A 17,106-nucleotide genomic window follows, 5' to 3' on the forward strand; every position below is an offset into this window, starting at 1 on the left:
TTAATTTGTTCACTTATAATTTTCATCTCTCTTTTGTTGAGTATTTGCTGGTTCATATTGCTGGATTCATTGCCCTTTTGGTTAATTTTAAGAGAAAATTTTTCCAAATTTTAACATCTTGGTTTAACAAGAAAATTATTTGAAAATGGGTGTGTGAATTGGTGCTTTGAAAAATTATTTTGTGTAAGTATTTAATGAACATAACAGGTTGAACAATTAGAATTCATGTTATGAAGGTTTAATCATTTGAAATCTAATTTGTTTCAATTTTTTTTAGGTGCTATGAAATTTGGTCAAATTGGGCAGCAGATTACATAACCGGGTTTTGCTTGTGTCGCCACTTGTGTTCGCTGGGCACCCTTTTGGAATAAAAACTCTCTTCACCGGAATGGGCCAGCAGCAAACCCAAAGCCCTAAAAACCGTACCCCACCAGCCCAAGCCCGAAATTAAACCTAAAAACCAGCAGCAAACCCAAAAGCCTATACCCAAGCCCACAACCCAAACCTAAATACCCTAACCCGATAGCCCATTACCTTCATCTTCCTCTCGACATCGCCCCCGACACAACCCTCCCTGCCGTAACCTCCATTTTTCCCGTCACCTTCATCGGCCGCAACTCTTCCCATATTTCTCTTTCCCCGATCACGACCCTCCATTTCGCCATGACCGACTCTCCATTATCATTCGAAAACTCGCCTCCCTACTCCCCACACAACAACCCCCAAACCACCCCACCCATGCACGCCGACCCATCGCCGGCCCATTCTGCTAATGCTCCGATCGCCACACTCAAAAAGAAAAAGGCGAAAAGTATCAAACCTCACAAATCGACGGCCGGCGTCAAGCGGAAACAACCCGAACCAGCCGCACAACAACCCCCAAGCCCGCCTCCAATGCCCGCCGCGCCTGCTGAATGACGTGGCATTCCGAAATCTGCGGTCAAACGCCCCGGTACATCTAGAGGTAACCTTGCATTCCCTTCCTCTTTGCCTACTGCTACACATTGGACACTACCTACTGCCGAAATGAAGAAAAATAAGGCAAGGGTTGCAGCTCGACAAATGATTCAAACAAGGTATTTGGATGTGTCTACACTTAAAACCTTGAAGATTTATGATGAAATGCAGTCTCTGTTAGATGCTTTAGGTTGTGTGCGATTTGCACATAAACAGTAACTGGTCTACCCCATATTAGTGCAGAATTTACGGCCTCCTGTCCACTAATGAGCATAAAATTGCTTTGGACAATGACTTGACGATCCATTTTAGATGCCTTGGTCAAGATAGGGTGCTGTCTATGGATAATTTTCACCATATATTTGGCTTTCCACCTGATGGTCTGTTCAAAATACCTACTAACCAATGAGACTATAATGCGTGTGAATTTTGGAAGCGCATTGCACCTTCAGGAGTCAACTTCAATCCAGGACACAATAAGGCCTCCAAAATTGAGAATCATGCCTTGAGATTGCTTGAGCCTAATTGCAAATACAATTTTAGGCGAGAGGATCCAGTGTTGGCACAATGTCACAGATGATCTATTCTTTTTGTGGTGTGCAAAAGCGTGAGAAAGGCTTCCCACAGTTATTATTTACGCCGCCATGTGATTCGCTGGACCACTAGGGGTAATGGGTAGTATTGTCTTTGGATGCTTGGTCACACCTTTTGCACATTATTTTTGTTTTAATCCTAAAATGCTCAAGTGTGCTGCTCTTCCAAATTGATTTTTATTTTTGGATGGACCTCTTCTAGCCAAACTAAAATTTTGTATCAAAAATGAAGCTACCAAGCGATGAGATTCTGCACTAATGGACAAACCACCTGGTTCTCCCACGCCATTAGTTCCTCCTCAAAGATCGGCGACCATTTGTGCAGCCTCCCACACCTTCACGCCGAGCTCCACGGGACGCTCAACTCGCTTCATCAACGACTACGGACCATCCATAGCAACTCTTTTGACATTCATGGAGAATCTCGGTGATGAGATCTATTCTTTCGGCAAATTACGAGGTCAATTTTCAGACACTACGAGATTTAGCTGACATATATTTGGATCGAAGTGCTGAAATGCAAGATGAATTGAAAGTCATGCGAGCTAAGCTGGAGAAGATCGAAACAAACCAAGCACTGATTTTGAACATTCTCTCTCCACAGCAGCCACCACAAGCACCACCACCGTCACAACATGGCAAGGGCAAAGGACTTCTCATACCCGACTGACCAGCTTTTATTCTCCATTTACATTTCATGTCTTTAATTTCGTTAATTAGTATTTTGAACTTGTTAATATTTTGCTTGTGTTGTTTTTATTTTAACCATTTACTTATTCAGTTTTTTTTAGTTCCTCATAACATACATTTTTCTTTTATGTTTTTAGTACATTGCTCACTCGCTTTAAAATTTACACTTGATAATTATATTATCTGCGCTTAACTTCCCTATTCCAAATTTTTGAGATTAATCGATTTAATGGATTCCATTGCACTGTTTCTTTTGCAATGAGTGCAGCAGCTGTCCAAATTTTACCTAATTAAATTGGCTGCACTTCAATGAGGTAACACTTCTTATCTCAGCTTGTGTCACTTTCAACACAAGTTGTGCTATCGCTTATGCAACAGGGTAATAATTTCTCTATGCACATATAGCCAAATTATCCCATTCCTTGCACATTTTTAACATTGAGGACAATGTTCATTCTGAGTATGGGGGAGAGGGTAAATTTTTTGCAAAAATTATTTTTCCTTGCAAAAATTATTTTTCTTTTTCATTTGCATATAGCGACACACTCATTACTTCATACTTGTACATATTCACGTATATACACTGCATATAGCTTCATATACTTAGTTATGCATACTTAGTTGCATATAGGTTGACTATACATTTACACTCATGCATATCATTCACTCATTTAAAATTTTTGAATTTTTAAACCAGTCTTTGAATTCCATAAGCCACTTATTCAAGCAAACCAACTTGCCTTTAGATGGTTAGTGGAATGAAAGTTCCAGCTGGGTACAAAGTCTTAAGCATTATTCTTTCTCTTACTTAATAGCTGAAAATTAATACATTCATCTAGGTATGCAGATTCTGATTAGTTATTTTGAGTTTTGAGTGTCTGGATAAGCCTTTAAGGAAGAAAATGGTCCTTGTCGTCTCACCATTCCTAGAACAAGCATCTTAGATCTTTCAAAGCGAAATTTTTAACTTGCATTTGATAAGAATATGATTTAGGCATTCCTTCATATTTTAAACCTCACATTTAGCCTTAACCTACCTTAATTTCATTTTAACCCTTGCAAACCCCCTTGAACCTTAAATCCCTAACTTCTTTGGAACCCAAATCATTTACCTAGCCATTAAACCTAAACACTACCACCTATTATGAGAATAATATTTTAGCAATTAAGTGCATAAAAAAAAATAAATAAAATAAAATAAAAAAAATCTCGGAGGATTGAAACATCTTGAAAAGTGCTAGAGTAATTGTGAAAAGTTGAAAAGGTCACCAAAATATCCCAAAGGTAATTTTGGGTGTGACATAAAATAGGGACACATACAAAATCAAAATAAAATAAAATAAATAAGCATAAAAAGTAGTCCCTTTGTATAATCATTGTGATAAGCACTTGAGATTCATTGTGAATTTCTTTCCTCTTGACTTGATAAAAAAAAAAAAAAAAAAAAAATTGGATGCACTTTGAGTTTCATGATTAATATTATTCTCATATTTTGTTTACCTTATTCCCTTTCTTTGTTAACCACAATTTTACCCTATTTGACCCCATTACAACCCTTAAAAAGACCTAATGATTCTTTGAAAAATGCTTGTTACATTAGTAGAGTTAGATCTTTTATGCTTGCATATGGGTTTGGCAATATAATCTTTCATACATTACTCACCATCTATTTGAGACGCATTGCCTATCTATTTCATTTAGGTTTGTTTTGGCACAATTGACTCTTGTAGCTGGTTGGTATTTGTTGCTTGGGTTGATTGGTTAATTCTTAGTTATTCTGTAATAGTTGAGAGTGCTTGCTTCATTCTTTGTGCTTTTGCTGGTGGGAATTTGGAATGTTGGTGGCTAGAGGTAAGTTGGTAGTTTGGATTAGTGAATTTTGTGTTTTCAAAGACTGATTCTATTCCCTTCCAAATGAGTTTTAATGAAATTTTGCTTGAGGACAAGCAAGAGTTTGAGTATGGGGGAATTTGATGCATGCATTTTAGATCATCATTTAGGAGTAATTTTTGCACATAATTTACCCTTATTCATAGCTATTATTTTAGATATTAGTATATATTTAGTCAATTTTGCAATTTTCACTTTTCTTAGTTTAATTTTTGGAATTCATTTGTTTTGTAGGATAAATTTGGAGAAATTTGATGTATTTTGATCAGAGTAGCCATTTGGAGGAGATTAAAATCGAATTGCAAAAATTTTGAAGTTGAGTAAAAAAATGGCCGAGAGCGACACAACCTGCAGCACAACCGAATTAGCTTATGTCTCAGGTTGTGTCGATCGTCAGATATTCACGCCGAGAGCGACACAACCCGCGACACAACTGACTCGGCTTATGTCGTTTTTACTGGAAAATTGTTGACGTGGCATTTCCGTTACTCCAGCCTTTTTACCTCACTTTCTCTGGATCCTTCCCCCTTTTACCCATTCTAGAACAGTCCCCTCGCCTATATAAAGTGCCCTTTATCACTTTCTTTCCATAGAGAGCAAGGGAGTCATTTTCGGAAAAGTTAGAAAGAGAGAAGGAGGAGCACCTTCTGCATTTTCTTCCAAAGCAGACAAGGATCACGTTTACGCACTTTTCTGCGAGATCCTTCGCAATTTCTTTGGGTTTTTCTACCCCTTTTAGCTTACATTTCCATTATTTCTTCATTTCTTCATTTGGGTTTGTCTTTAAACAATGATTTGTGAGTAGTTTATTGAGATTCTAGAGATGGGTTTGTAAATATTGATTTGTATTGTGGTTTTGAACTGATTTAGCCATTTAAATGGGATTTGTTATATTTTGATTTATAGCTTGTGTGCTTATTGCCTTGCTTGATGAATGGGCCCTCATTAAGTTAAGTTTTAATCCTTAATAGATGGACTGAAAAGTGAATATTGGGGATGGATAATCTTGCAATAAACTTTATTTTCTTGGTGTTAGAAATAAGCTAAGAAGATTAAGGGGAACTTTCCAAAAATCAATTAGAGCATTAATTGGGTTTTTGTTAGGTTTGAAATACCGTGAAAACAGGGTTTGATTTAATGAAAACCAACTTTGAGATGCTTGAAAAAGGTTTCAAAAATTTAAGAATTGATTTCCCTCAAAATTGCAATTCTCATGTGTTTGGCTAAATTAGGGATAAACCACATGCAAACAATATTGAAAAAATCCAATCTCTAGAATCAATTTAATTTTCATTGAATTTAGATTTAAATCCTCCAAATCTCATAAATAGCAATTTCAATTTAAATCCAATATCTAGAATTACTTTATTTTTTTTTTAGATTTAATTCTTCTTAAATTCATAAATAGAAATTTCAAATTAATTTTTGGTAATCTAGTTTAATTAATTTTAGTTAATTGATTGATCTAGTTTTAATTCCTCAAATACCAATTTTAATTCCAAATTTCATTTTACATCTTTAATTTTTGTCTTAATTTTAATTTTTAGATTTTATTTTTAATATCTTTTAATTTTTTTGTCATTTTAATTAGCTTATACTTTTATTTCCAATTTAAGCACAATTCCCTGTGGGATCGATATCAATTTTTAAAACTATACTACTGTGACCCGTGCACTTGCGGACACAACACAGCATCAACAGTGAAGGGATATAAGTTTTTGACATGACAATCAGGTTAATAAAAAGAGTAGAACTAAAGAATAATTGAGTAAGACAAAAGGAGTTGGCTAAAGAACAAAATGTAAGCCTCATAATAGGACAAGATTAAGAAGAGTAGAGTCAAGATATAGAGGAGGCAAAGTGCAGTTCTAGGAAAGGTAACAAGATAAACAAAATAGTAAGGATAGAGAGCTTAGAAAAGGATGACATTAAAGAGGATATTTGTCACGGTATAGGACCTAGAAGTGCAGAGTTCATAACAGGTCATAGTTGATACAGTGTTAGGAGATAGAACATGAAACTCAGAGTTGAAGGCTTTGGACTAAATTTTTTCTGTTTTCTATCCCCAAGGTAGAATAAGAGGCAATGGGACAAGGACCTTTTGAGTGTTAATGGTATGAGGGAAGCTAGGTGAGGTAGGTAACCAAAGTAGATAGTAACTTGAGGGTGTGCAACGACAACCCGAATAGCCTTAGCAGACAAAGAAGTGAAGTCAATAGGTAGTAAGTTGAATAAAACTCAGCTTAATAGATTTGAATATGCCTAATGAGAGAAAGAAATAAGAGATAATGGCATAGAGGTTTAACATTAGAATTCAGGATGGTGAGACCTAGAGTCAGTAATTAGAGTTAGACAAATATTTTTAGTGTGACCAATAGGATAATTATGTAAGAAAACATAAATAATAGTATGATAATATATAATAGAATACTAGTAAAAGTCAAGATAGGACAACATAGGTATAGATGTAATTATAAGATATTGAGAAGCACATGAATTAGAGGAGTGATTGTTGGTAAGATTAGAGTAGATCTGAAAGAATCTATCAGTGCTTTATCTTCTAGAATATAACCAAGTAGAAGGAGCATTGGACAAATAATTATAAGTATGGAGGATAAATGCAGAGTCAAAAAGGAAATTGTAAATTCTAAGATGATATGTCAGGTAGACAATAGTACAACAAAGGGTAGATACAACTGATATCTTATAATAAAGCACAATAATTACAAAGAAATGATGGAATTAAAAAGGGAGACTAAGAGGTATGAGCTAAACATTATTTATTAAACACCAGTGTATTATAAATTATAAGAGAAGATCTCTCATTCTTTTCAAATTAGCTCATGTTTTAATTCTAGGAAATGGTGTTAAGAAAGAAGGCTTGTCAAGGTGACCAATCAATTGAGAATTTGATGGGCATTAGTACGTACACGACGTCCTGAGGCAAATGATGGTAAGTGCATATATAATGTCAAGAATGAAAGAGGATCAAGAGATCTGGCTACATCAAGGAGAATGAATATGTGACATATCTTATCTGAGATTGTGGTATAACACACATTTTTCACTGCCATGTTAGTATAGGTGGGACCTATAGGTTTAAGGATACCTATCTAACCCTGAAGGGTAATTCCCTATAAAGAATAGCACAGAATGAAAATGTATTAATGGACATGTTAGGAAGGAGATACAGGAAGAATCATCCATGGTGGATTGCTTAAGTTCCATAATATGAGTTGCAGGCTAGTGCTATAGTATGATACTATATGTTGTATGTGCTAGTGGAAACAAATCACAGAGTTAGAATTTTGAAAGTAATGGAATTAGCAAATCAAGCTAGAATTAAGAATCAGTAAAAGGTTAAAGTTAACATTGATAGGATGAATATCTTCAAAGGAAAAGGTATAAGGTGAGGAAAGACAAAAGGAATGGTATGAGAGGAACACTAAGGGATGTTTAGAACGAGTTATAGTAAATTGGCAGGTTGATGGAGTGGTGGAGCCTTGATTTAAGTGCTATTGTGTTAGGAAGTAAGTCAGATAGTAAGAAGTTTCAAGCAAAAGTTAAGAAACTCCTTTTTAAGGAAAGGAGTAGGATATGATAAGTGGTATTGATTGGGTGGCTTGAGAATACATAAACTTTTGTCAAGTCAGGAGAGAGAGCCAATTCATTTTCTGATGTCGATAGATGTTATAAAGAATGTTTGACAATTGGATGGTATTTAGTGTGCTACAGCAAGGGCAGATATAAGAAAAGTGTTATCAATCATCTATGCAGACTTTGAGGGAGTATCAACTGTATGCTAAGTTTTCAAAGTGTGACTTCTGGCTGGAGAGTATTTCATTCTTAGGACATGTGGCCTTTAGTAAAGGTATTCAGGTGGATCCCAAGAAAATTAAAGCAGTAATTGATTGGCTTAGGTCTACCACAGTCACTAAGGTGTGGAGTTTTCTAAGCACAGTAGGCTACTACAGGCATTTTGTGCAGAATTTTTTAGAATAGCAGCTCCTTTGACCTAGTTGACTCGAAAGAATGCCCCATTTGTCTGGTCAGATGAGTATGAGGAGAATTTTCAAAAGCTTAAGGAATGTTTAACTACAGCTCCAGTGTTGACTTTGCCGATGAGTGGAAAAGGGTATACACTGTATTATGATACTTCCAGAGTTGGGTTGGGGTGTGTTTTAATATAGCATGGTAAAGTAGTGTTTATTTTAAGGCAGTTAAAGAGGCACGAGCAAAACTACCCTACTCATGATTTGGAGATGGCAACTGTAATTTTTGCATTAAAGATCTAGAGACATTATATGTATGGTAAGATGTGTGAGATATACACTGACCATAAAAGCTTAAAGTACATTTTCCAATAGAGAGACTTAAGTTTAAGGTAAAGGAGATGGATGGAGCTTCTGAAAGATTATGACTGTACCATTCAGTATCACCTCGATAAAGTGAATGTAGTGGCAGATGCCTTGAGCAGGAAATCTTTTGGTAGCTTAACACATATATCAACGGAAAAGAGACCGTTGATTTGAGAGTTGCATGAGTTGATGGATCAGGGTTTGATCTTGGCCATAACAGATTCGGGTGCACTTTTAGCACATTTTAGAGTAAGGTCGGATCTACGGGATAGGATTAGGGTTTCTCAGCATAGAGACCCATAATCGATGCGAATTATAGAAAGAGTACAACAGGGGAAAAATTGTGAATTTGCATTTGATGTAGATGATGCCCTTATACAAGGCTCTAGCATATGTGTGCCAAATGTGGACGACCTCAGGAATGAGATCATACAAGAGGCACACTACATACCCTACAGTGTTCACTCAAGATCCACCAAGATGTATCATGATATGAAAGAAAGGTACTGGTGGAATGGCATGAAGAGAGACATAGTAGATTTTGTGTCCAAGTGCTTAACTTGTCAGAAGGTGAAGTTTGAACATCAAAGGCTGTCAGAAAAGTTATAGGAGATTCCCATTCTAGAGTGAAAGTGGGAGATGATTACTATGGACTTCGTGATTGGATTACCTCATACCACACGAGGACATGATTCTATATGGATAATTGTGGATCGTCTAACTAGGTCAGCTCACTTCTTACTTGTGCAGACTACCTATTCTATTGCCCAATACACCAGGCTCTATATTTGTGAAATGGTCAGATTACATTGAGTTTCTGCATCCATAATATCTGATAGGGGCCCTAGTTCACTTCTCAGTTCTAAAGGAAGCTACGAGAGGCACTTGGAACATAGTTAAACTGTCACGACCCAGGGATGGGGTTGGGACATGCTTGTTCAACCAGCTACGCACTGGGGTGGAAACTTCGTGTCCCACATCGGAAACGGGAAGAAAAGATTTGGGCCATATATGTGGGAGCCTTCCTCACCTGGTCAGCGCGCTTTTGGGAATGAAACCTCCCAAGGGACAAATCCGTGAGGCCCATGGGCCAAAGCGGACAATACTAACTGGAGAAGGATCGAGCTGTTACAATTTAACACCCTAGGCAAATCCCACATCGACAAAACACGGGAGAGATGCTGGGTTTATAAGTTGGTGGTTCATAACTCCTAGTGACGCGTTTCAAAACTGTGAGGGCTTCGGCCCAGAGCGGACAATATCACTAGTGGGCCGGGCTGTTACATAAACTTTAGTATAACCTTTCACCCTCAGATAGACAGGCAGACTAAAAGAACCATTTAGACATTGGAAGACATACTTTGCATGTGTGTGCTAGATTTTGAAGGTTAGTGGCATGATCAGCTACCATTAGTGGAGTTTGCGTACAATAATAGTTATCATTCCAATATTGGAATGGCACCTTATGAGGCACTATATGGTAGGAAGTGTAGGTCTCCTCTGTATTGGACATAAGTTGGCTAAGTGAGAGTACATGACTTAGATCTAGTGCAGTACACTTTAGAGATGGTTCTTTTGATCAAAGAATGTTTAAAGATAGCTTTTAGTAGACAGAAGAGTTATGCAAATCCAAAGAGGAAAGATGTAGAATTTGTAGTGGGTGATTATGTGTTCTTAAAGGTCTCTCCTATGAAAGGGGTTATGTGATTTGAAAAGAAAGGCAAATTGATACCCTGTTACATAGGACCTTTTAAGATCACGGACAGAGTGGGAGCAATTGCTTATCTGTTAGAGTTACCATCAAGCTTTTCTCAAGTCCACCCAATATTCCATATTTCCATGCTTAGGAAGTATGTTTTTGACCCTTCTCATATGCTGCAACTAGACACAGTAGAGTTAGATGAGAGTTTGACTTTCAAGGAGCAGCTAGTAGCTATAGTGGACTATCAGCTAAGGCAGTTTTGATCAAAATAGATTCCCATAGTTAAAGTTCTATAGAAGAGTCAATCTAAAGAGAAATGCACATGGGAGTCAGAGCGGGGTATGCGCAGCAAGTACCCGTATTTGTTTAATATCTAGTTCTTTATTATTATTCTGCCTTGTGCAAAATTCGAGGACAAATTTTCTATAAGGGAGGAAGAATGTAACACTCTGAATTTTTAAATAATTATTTTGTGTAGTCACTTAGTATTATCTAGTTTGGTGGGCTTAGGAGGGGCCGTGTGATGTTGTTGCTATTGTGGGCCTAAGGCCCTGTGCGTTTCATTTTATTGAATTTTCATGCAGGGGGTTAGGTCTAGTTATAAGGGAAACTCTGTTAAAATTTCGGCAATACCTTAGGATTTATTCTTACTTTTATAGATTAAATTAATTGGTTAATTTTGTTAGTTAATTGATAGAGGTCAATGTATATGTATAGGTGAACAGTGCCGGCCAATCTTCTTCTATCCAGTCAGACTAGCTGTAGTTGAGTCATCCTCTCTGTGAGTAGATATTGATTTTATTTATACTTTCGATATTATTATATATTTAAGGCATGCTCATGCATCACTTATAGATATTTGTACATAGTTATTTGCTAGGCACGCCTTGTATTGCATTTGTATTCGATGATGTTATCGTGATTGTTGCTTTATGGCGATCTGGAGCTGTGTGTGTATGAGTTGTGTATATGGATATGGATAGGACAGGTAGACGCGGCTAGAGCTTGACTTACTCGGACCCGATCCTTATTATGGATAAGTCGGGGTAGGTACAGCTTTGAGTTGATCTCGCTGGCCCTTATATTTGGTTAATAAGAGAAAGTCTGGCTTTGAGTTGATCTCGCCGGCAGAGGTTGGAACTAAGAAAGCTGTATAGGAGATCAGCTCTCATATATATGTGTGTGAATATGGATGTGACACAGGAGTGGGTGAGTGCTCCAGATTGCCTTTGAGGTAATTATGATTTGATTTGTTTGAAATATGTGAAGATGATGCATTTCACTCTTAGGATGCACTAGACATAGATAGTTATAGAAATTATAAGTAAAATCAATATCTTACTCTATGAGTCAAATGCTCACTCCTGTTCACCTGTTTTTTCCAAGTTATAGGAGAGCTTATTTCTTGTGTCTAACCTGCTTCCTATCTCACAGGTCTACTAGCTGTTATTTTCATATTTTGTATTGTTAAATTTAAACTCTAGACCTTCGCATGTGTAAAATCATTTTACTTATCTTGGAATTGTAAGATTAATTATTTTGGAATTGTAAACTTATTAATATATGTATGTGGAATGAGTGGATGGATAATCATGTTGGATGAGGGAGTTGGACTCCCATTTCATCTTATATTGAGTTGTTGATGATTGTGAGGAAGAGCTGAGCTCCCCATATATATATGTATATTGTGATCACAAGTCGGGTGAGCTAAAAACTCACCGTTGGATGATCCAGTTTATAGTCGAATTCTATCCGATTGATTTCTTAGAAACGGGCTCAAAATATGGGCTTCATGGATAGGTTAAAGATTAGTTGGGCTTACTACGGGTTTTGGGGGCCTTATACTAATCCAAATCCTAATGCCAGTTTGGCCCATAATTTCGATCATGACAAAATGAAATTTCATTTAAAAGTCTTAATAATCAATTTCATAGAATTTATTATAACTAAACCAAATTCCATCAAAATTGATAGAATTTGCAAATGAATTATAAATTTAAAATCATATGTATTTCAAGTGATAAAATTATTCTCTTATTATATATCATTTTATTTTACTTTATTTATTTCAAATACAAAATTTATTTCATTTGAAATGAGTTTCATATTTAATATAAAATATATCAAAGAAATTCATTTACAAATGAAATGAATTTTATCATGGAATTGAACCAAACAAGGATAGGTAGTTATTATTTAAAAGGAAATAAAAAATTGCTTTCAACACATAAAAAAAACTGAATATCATGGGATCCACTTATACCTATTTATATGAATTTCATTGGCTTGCTATTTTACATAGGTCATCCTTTATGGAATCACATCTGTATTATATAATTTCTCCTGATTGCTTAGCGATGGTTCCAAAAGATCTCTTTTTGTAATTGGATGCAATTCTAGCCATGTAAGCAATTCAGCGATTAAATGAAAATGTACGCTTTAATTAAGCGGTTGCATTTTATTTTTTATTTTGTAGTATATAAATATATATATATATATATATATATATATATATATATTAAAAATAATTTAAATGGATATGTGTAAGTATATTAATTCATATTTTCTAATATCACATTCTAATTTCTAAGTTCCTTGTGTAATTATTTGCTAATCATATTAAATAAATGAATGTTTAATTTTAATTATAAAGGTTAATTTTTCGATAATCATAAATATAAATAAAATTTAGATAGGCATTGAATCGGGAAAATGCAAAAATTTATCATTGGATTATAGGTTAAGTTTCAATTGAATATCTAAATATTTTTCATTCAATTAGACCTTTTAATTTTCAAAGTCGGCAATTAAGCTCATAAGTAAACATGTTCAAAAGGTAAAGTGAAATAAGATGTTTTAAAGGAGTAAAGTCCAGTTAATTTAGGATTAGCGCTGAGTAGCTATTATTGAAGAGGAAAACCCAAGTTACCACCAATGATAGTTGCTTTTATGGATGCGAAAATCTTATCATCAGCAGGATGAGAGCCTACTAAACAATTCCTTAACACTAATTCACAAATCAATCTCTATCATTATATCTTTGTAATATCTTATTTTAGACCTCGTTTGGTTCACGAAAAATTGACTTAGAAATAAAAATGAATGGAAATGATTATCTTTATGAATATTTAGAAATTCGTTTTTTTCATTCCCATTCTCACAAACTAAAGAATCCAATTTTCACATAAATCATCATTTCTCTTTTCAACCTGAAAATAAAAAAATACGAGAATGAAAATGATTATCTTATCCATTTATTTAATGGGATGTTTTAATTTTTATATTTTCACATTATTAATTAAAATAAAAATATGGAAATAATATTTTATGTTTAAAATAATTAATTAAAAATAAAAATAAAAATTATAATTACAATAAATAAAATAATTATGGTAATTAAAATATTTTTTATATTTCAAATAATTAATTAAAAATTATAATTATAATTATAAAAATCATAATAATTAAACTAATTAAAATAAAAAATAAAATAATTATAATAATAAAAATATAAAACTCTTATTTTTATATTTGAATATAAATAATTAAAATTAAACATTATAATTATAATTAATTACACCTAACTAACTAGAATAAAACACAATAAAAATATAATTTTTTCATTTTCATATAATTGATTTAAATAAAAATTTTGAATATAATTAACTTTAATTATCTAAAGTAAAAGGATGAAATGTATTATTTTTATTCTTACTTATAATTAAATAAAATTAAAAAATTATAATTGAAATTATAATTTATTCAAATTAAAAAAAATATAAAAATATTATTTTTATATTCTCTTATAATAATTAAAATTAAAAAGTAAAAATATAAAAGTATAAAAAAATAATTTTAAATCCTAGAATACATTTGCACATGCCATTAACAAGCATTTAGGAACAGTAATGTAGAATTAAATAGTAATTCTTTCACTTTAGTTAATTTGTAATGCAAGATTATCAGTATATTGATGGAGTTAATATTGCACATAGTGGTAAGATTTGTGTCACAGTTTTTAGATATGGAGAACAGTCTGCAAATCACAAAAGGTAGATGGTAGAGAACTGAAAGATTGAAGATGTAGATTTCAATGTTTGGGGCTTGAGTTCAGAGCATTTTCTTCCTCCTTTTGGCAATTAAAAATGGCAAGAAATAGCATATGCTATAGAATTCATTTGTGGGTTTTTACAGAAGACGAAACGGAGAAAGAAATTTTTGTGTAAATAATTAGCAAAAAGGGAGGACAAAAACAAACAGAATTTTCTTTAATTTTTTTTGTCATTCATTGACTAATTCGATTTTGTCTGATTTAATTTTTTTTAATTTATTTTTTATTCTTTAATTTTCTCCTCCTGTTAATTAAGAACCACAACAACTTAATTTTACTTCAATTTTCAAACATTAGATTATAAAAGATGATTCACAATATTAATAAACTGCAATAATAGCAATTTTTAATAAAAAATTATGAATAATCTTCCAAAAATTCACCATACAGCACTCATGAAATAGGCTACCAAAATGGAATGCTAATAATGAATGCCCTTCCAAATCCGAAAAAAGTTTGTGCGCTTTGTTCTATTGTTTGTTCAATACTTGTACGCTTCCTTGCAACCCTTATTTCTTTTGCAAAAGCCATATTCGTTGAGAGAATAAATAAATAAAATAAATAACAAAATTATTGGAAAAAAGAATATGAGAGTTTTATTAAAATATTAAAACAGCGATTACAAGACTGGTCAAGGTTAAACCAACGTATATCCATGTTCTCCTACTATACATTTAGGCTCAAAAGAAACTAGAAAAAAAGGAACGGTTGCCATTAAAACTCAACATCTGAGCTTTAAACCCACAGCGTCATCTCCGGTCACCCATTCACTGCATACTAAGAGTGTCTTGATTCATCACACCATTGAATGATGTTCCAAAGGAGCTCAATCCATAGATCATCGCACCAGCAGCATAATAAGGTGCCATATAGCCTTCCAACCTCACCTGCACACCAGCCGAGTATGGATTATATGCATAAGAACCAATCGGCATCATATAGCTCTCAGTCTCAACATCTTGACAACTTCTTCCTCTCTTTTTCTTTCCTCTCTCACCACAAGCCACCTTTTGCTTGACTTCACCCTTGACCACTTCTCTCTTTTCCTTTTTCTTCTCTACCTCACTAGAAATCTCCTTTTGCTGCACTTTTTCCTCAACCCCCATGACACCTCCTTGTGATGCTGTATCTTTCATTGTCATTGACCCAATAATAGCTTCAGATACATCAGTTGCTCCTGTAGTTCTAGCTTTCTTAGTCATCTGGTGTGGAGCGTCAACAAGTTTTCTTTTATTTGCCCCATCTTCTACATCACCAGGTGATGGCTTCTGCTCTTCCTTAAATGATTCCGCAGATGGTTTTGTTGTAGAGATCTGAGGTTCTGAACAGTGAGCCAATTCCATACCCTTATCTTGGAAAGAGTTGCTTTTGGCATTTTCACCACTGCTGCTGTAACTAGGGCCAGATTTCAAAATGCAATTAATTGTGTCCCTAAGTGTCATGTTTGGAATCAGATAATCAGTAAGGATATTTGTTTCCCCACAAACGCATTTCAACTTAGAGGTGATTAGATGGACCCTGATACACTTATCACAAAAGCTCTTGAAACAACATTTGCTAGTCAAAACAGCATCCTTGATTACTTGCTTGCACAAGGGCAGAGAAGTTCTGGTAGAAGATCACTAACAGACCAGGATCTCTTTGAAGGCAAGCAGCCAAAAATTTCCTTCTCAAAAGCATGATAATTTGGCTGTAAAACAGCAGTTGCACCACTTGACAACACATAAGAGCCACCTCGGTTTGGCATCAGCATCGACTTGGGAATTCCAGTAGGAGGCCTCAATCTTTTGCAATCATAATTTGGATCTCCATTTGTTGGGCAGTCCTGAATAAAATGTCCTCGCACCTTACATCTGTGACATACATAACCCTCTGGTGGTATTTTCTTCACCAATCCACCAAAACCCCTACCATTTTTCACACCATTAGAACCTTCCAACCGCCAGTCCAAGGCTGGAGTATTTACTAAAGCCTTAATCTTGCTGTCCTCATCAGATTCTGCATCTATAGTTGACTTGCTATGCTGAACTGGCTTCATTCTAGGAATCACAAACACATCATCCCCAAACCCATCGTCACATCGAAATCCATTATCCCCATTGGGTTTTGTTGTGGACAAACTAGTGACAGTACTTGAACAAACAGAAATAACACCAGTATTTGCAGGGTTGCTTCTGCATGAAGCAGTAACAGCAGTTTCAGAGCTAATCTTGGAAGAATTAGAACCAGTACAATAAGAGGAACTAAGTGGCCGTTGCTTTTCACTAACAACAATAGTTGTATTGTCGATAGGCTTGCGACGTCGCGATCCAGGAACACGACGAATCAGAACCCTAGTATTGTTAGGGATCAGCATATCATCAGCGTAACAATCATTCGTCTGGGCATTAACGATCACAAGGTCCAAATCAGTGCCCAAACACAAGCTATTGGATTTAGATTTATACTTTAATTCAACAATTTTCTGTTTCACAGCATCAACAGAAACAGCAGAGCTATCCACCGAGAAGGAATCATACTCCTTTGCACTGAAAAATTTAAAATGAATCGGCATTGAATTGAATAGGAAGGGAGGAATGTTATAAAATTTGTTATGAATGAAATTGATATTTGATTCGCATACAAGAGGTTCGATATATATATATATACTATCAAAGTCCCAGTGCAAGGCATATTCACGCGTTTCCTAGTTTTTCTAGTATTTCCTTGGGATGGGGGTTCATTCAAACTGAATCAAATCGAACTAAATTAAATCAAACCATAAAAAATAAATTACATATTTTAGAAATCAAATCAAACTAAAAT

The 17,106-nt window shown here is 34.7% G+C and overlaps 1 pseudogene; it reads right to left on the reverse strand.

The window, feature by feature from the left end:
* Positions 1–15,068: 15,068 nt before the first annotated feature.
* LOC131178317 (E3 ubiquitin ligase PQT3-like) lies at positions 15,069–16,855 on the reverse strand (annotated as a pseudogene).
* Positions 16,856–17,106: the final 251 nt, after the last annotated feature.

The sequence above is a fragment of the Hevea brasiliensis genome, chromosome 3, assembly GCF_030052815.1.
Source record: "Hevea brasiliensis isolate MT/VB/25A 57/8 chromosome 3, ASM3005281v1, whole genome shotgun sequence".
NCBI lineage: Eukaryota > Viridiplantae > Streptophyta > Magnoliopsida > Malpighiales > Euphorbiaceae > Hevea > Hevea brasiliensis.